This window comes from Salvelinus sp. IW2-2015, linkage group LG34 (assembly GCF_002910315.2).
Source record: "Salvelinus sp. IW2-2015 linkage group LG34, ASM291031v2, whole genome shotgun sequence".
NCBI classification, from domain to species: Eukaryota; Metazoa; Chordata; class Actinopteri; order Salmoniformes; family Salmonidae; genus Salvelinus; species Salvelinus sp. IW2-2015.
Window position 1 is genome coordinate 7,557,468 of NC_036873.1, and position 4,099 is coordinate 7,561,566.

The window sequence follows — 4,099 nt, forward strand, 5'->3', positions numbered from 1 at the left end:
ACAAGTAAAACGTACATAGTTTCACAGAAATGTCTATTTTAGAAATTGGCCGATTTTTTGCTGATTAAAGATGAAAACCTCAACTGTGTTACTTTATCCAGACACCTGTTACTTTATCCAGATGTAACAAGGTTATATTGGTGATTCCCCTTGCCACTTTATTGTTAAGCCAATGGGTTTATGGTTTTATTTTTGTCAACATGGCATCTTATTGGCTGGTTTGTGTAGCTRGCTTACGACGGAGGACGTTTCAGTRAGAACCGTCCCAGTGAACAAGCACCAAACCAGCGGGAAGTTGTTGGTTGCAAAGCACTGTACGTCAAAAGTGATTTTTATACTCCCAAGTGATGATTTAAATGTGCAATTTATAGCAATTTGTTTGTAAATGTTATTCGAACATCACACATAAGATGTAGTGATTTTTGGTGAATATTTGTTGTGCATTTAGTTGTAGAGAATTCCAGCTAATACTAGCTAGCAATTTACTATGTCTTGTGGCGGGATTCGTATATTTTGTACAGTGCGTGAGTGCAGAGTTGGGTGGTGAGCCGTGCAATTTTGTGCTGTTTCTATCAGGTACGTTGTTCAACATATTATATTGTAATTGTTGTATTATTTTGGTAACTACATTGCCCAGTGAACAAGCACCAAACCAGCATGCGTGAGTGCAGAGTTGGGTGGTGAGCCGTGCATTGCATGACGTGCTGTTTCTATCAGAATAAATCTCCATGACTGGTGCTACACGTTGGAGTTCGTGTCGATGATTGATTGTACACAACGCAAGAAGAGTAGTTATTAAGACAACTGTTACTTTATCCAGACACCTGTTACTTTATTCATAACCCTGTTACTTTATCCAGACACCTGTTACTTTATCCAGACACCTGTTAATTTATCCAGACACCTGTTTCTATCCAGACACCAGTTACTTTATCCAGACACCTGTTACTATCCAGACACCTGTTACTTTATCCAGACACCTGTTACTATCCAGACACCTGTTACTTTATCCAGACACCTGTTACTATCCAGACACCTGTTACTCTATCCAGACACCTGTTACTTTATCCAGACACCTGTTACTTTATTCAGACACCTGTTACTTTACCCAGACACCCAAAGCTCTTTACAGTGTCAAGGGAAACTCACCACCCTAACCCAATTACATGTATATGTATGTCCTCTTCAGAGGACAAAATAAACTTTGTTTTACATTTTAGTTTTTTACAGATATTTTGTTACATTCTTCATACATTTTACATGCATGGAACTTTTATACACAGTATTACATGATAGGAATACAGTTTGATAATAAAAAAATAAATAATAATATTTAACCTTTATTTAATTGGGCAAGTAAGTTAAGAACAAATTCAGTGTACAGAGGAGTATAGAGTGCAGTGATGTGTTCTATAGGGAACATTGGTGGCAAATATGGCTGAATGGTAAAGAACATCGCCGCTCGAGGACACCCTTACCTGCCGATCTACAAATGATGTCTCCGTAATCTAGCATGGGTAGGAWGGTCATCTYAATCAGGGTTAGTTTGGCAGCTGGGGTGAAAGAGGAGCGATTACGATAGAGGAAACCAAGTGTAGATTTAACCTTAGCCTGCAGCTTTGAAATGTGCTGAGATAAGGACAGTGTACCGTCTAGCCATACTCCCAAGTACTTGTATGAGGTGACTGCCTCAAGCGCTAAACCCTCAGAGGTAGTAATCACACCTGTGGGGAGAGAGGCATTCTTCTTACCAAACCACATGACCTTTGTTTTGAAGGTGTTCAGAACAAGGTTAAGGGTAGAGAAAGCTTGTTGGACACTAAGAAAGCTTTGTTGTAGAGCATTTAACACAAAATCCAGGGAGGGGCCAGCTGAGAATAAGACAATCATCTGCATATAAATGGATGAGAGAGCTATGTTGTTGATGTAAATTYAAAAGAGCGTGGGGCCTAGGATCGAGCCTTGGGGTACTCCCTTGGTGACAGGCAGTAGCTGAGATAGCAGATAGCCGACGTGAGTAAGACCTTTAAACAGGTCAACATACAGAAGGCTGCGGGGTCAGACGGATTACCAGGATGTGTGCTCCGGGCATGTGCTGACCAACTGGCAGGTGTCTTCACTGACAGTTTCAACATGTTCCTGATTGAGTCTGTAATACCAACATGTTTCAAGCAGACCACCATAGTCCCTGTGCTCAAGAACACAAAGGCAAGCTCCCTAAATGACTACAGACCCGTAGCACTCATGTCCATAGCCACAAAGTACTTTGAAAGGTTGGTAATGGCTCACATCAACACCATTATCCCAGAAACCCTAGACCCACTCCAATTTGCATACCGCCCAAACAGATCCACAGATGATGCAATCTCTTTTGCATTCCACACTGCCCTTTCCCACCTGGACAAAAGGAACACCTATGTGAGAATGCTATTCATTGACTACAGCTCAGCGTTCAACACCATAGTACCCTCAAAGCTCATCACTAAGCTAAGGACCCTGGGACTAAACACCTCCCTCTGCAACTGGATCATGGACTTCCTGACGGGCCGCCCCCAGGTGATGAGGGTAGGTAGCAACACATCTGCCACGCTGATCCACAACACTGGAGCTCCCCAGGGGTGCATGCTCAGTCCCTTCCTGTACTCCCCGTTCACCCACGACTGCATGGCCAGGCACGACTCCAACACCATCATTAAGTTTGCAGACAACAGTGTCAGGGAGTTAGCTTGAGAGGATCTGCAGAGAAGAATGGGAGAAACTCCCCAAATACAGGTGTGCCAAGCTTGTATTACACAGTATTACATGATAGGAATACAGGTTGATATACACATTACACAGTATTACATGATAGGAATACAGGTTGATATACACATTACACAGTATTACATGCTACAGTGGTTCTTCCTTTAAAAGTTGCGTCGTATTCGTTATGAATAGGATTTATTTCTGGTCTGTGAGAATATTTAAGGGGATTTTATATAATTATAATGCAGGYTTAATAATAATAGTAGGCTGCCTATTTCTCAGGCCCAGATGCTAGAATATGCATATAATTGACGGATTAGGATAGAAAACACTCTAAAGTTTCCAAAACTGTCAAAATATTATCTGTGAGTATAACAGAACTGATTTTGCAGGCGAAAACCTGAGGAAATCCAACCCGGAAGTGCCTCTTATTTTGAAAAATCCCTGTTCCATTGCCTGCCTTTCCTCCATTTAAAGGGATATCAACCGGATTCCTTTTCCAATGGCTTCCACAGGGTGTGAACAGGCTTTAGACATAGTTTCAAGCTTTTATTCTGAAAAATGAGCGAGATTTATCAAATCGCGTCAGTGGATAGCCAGATGTCCTTTGATTAGTTCTTTCTTTCTCTATTCTATTGAATAGTTTACCGTCCGGTTTAAATATTATCGATTATTTATGTTAAAAACAACCTGAGGATTGATTATAAAAAACGTTTGACATGTTTCTACGAACTTTACGGATACTATTTGGAATTTTCGTCTGCCCTTCATGACCTGCCTAAGGCTGTGGAATACTGAACATAACGTTCGTCTTCTCACCAGATTAAACAGTTAAAAGTTTATATTTGCTTTCACTGACATTACTTCTCCTTAAACAAAGTGTTGTTTTGATATAATTTTGCACTTTATTTTATTGTAGTTTTCAATCCAATGTATTTTTAAAAATATTCAGTTGGGGGATGATAGAAAATTGCATTATTGTTTTTTTCTTTTAAGTAAATTTAGCCCACTTTGCTAAATAGAAAATATAGGCTACTGATGGTGCCTTGAATACGTTTTCTTTTCATTTTAATGTTCATGTTATGGGGATTTTTATTAAAGGAATATGGTCTTTTGTGTCCTGGTTGAAAGAATTAATGACTTGCTGATAGAGCCATAAGAAACATTGCCTCTTATTTTATGATTATATTGGACATATATTTGTTAGGTTTTCAGTAGTTCACATTAGCGTTTCACGTAGCACTTATATGCGTATCTTAAAATTTTAAGAACCATCTCGAGAAGTCGGCCTCGCTTGTAAGCTAAATTTTTTATTTTGGCCTCTCCGTCATTGAACTTCCCCTGCCGCAGAGGC

General features: G+C 39.9%; 1 long non-coding RNA gene across 1 annotated transcript; it reads left to right on the plus strand.

The window, feature by feature from the left end:
* Window positions 1–242: 242 nt before the first annotated feature.
* Window positions 243–794, plus strand: LOC139023648 (uncharacterized). The gene is made up of 3 exons (XR_011474802.1): window positions 243–314; window positions 522–576; window positions 718–794. It is a non-coding gene; the product is annotated as an uncharacterized lncRNA (long non-coding RNA).
* Window positions 795–4,099: the final 3,305 nt, after the last annotated feature.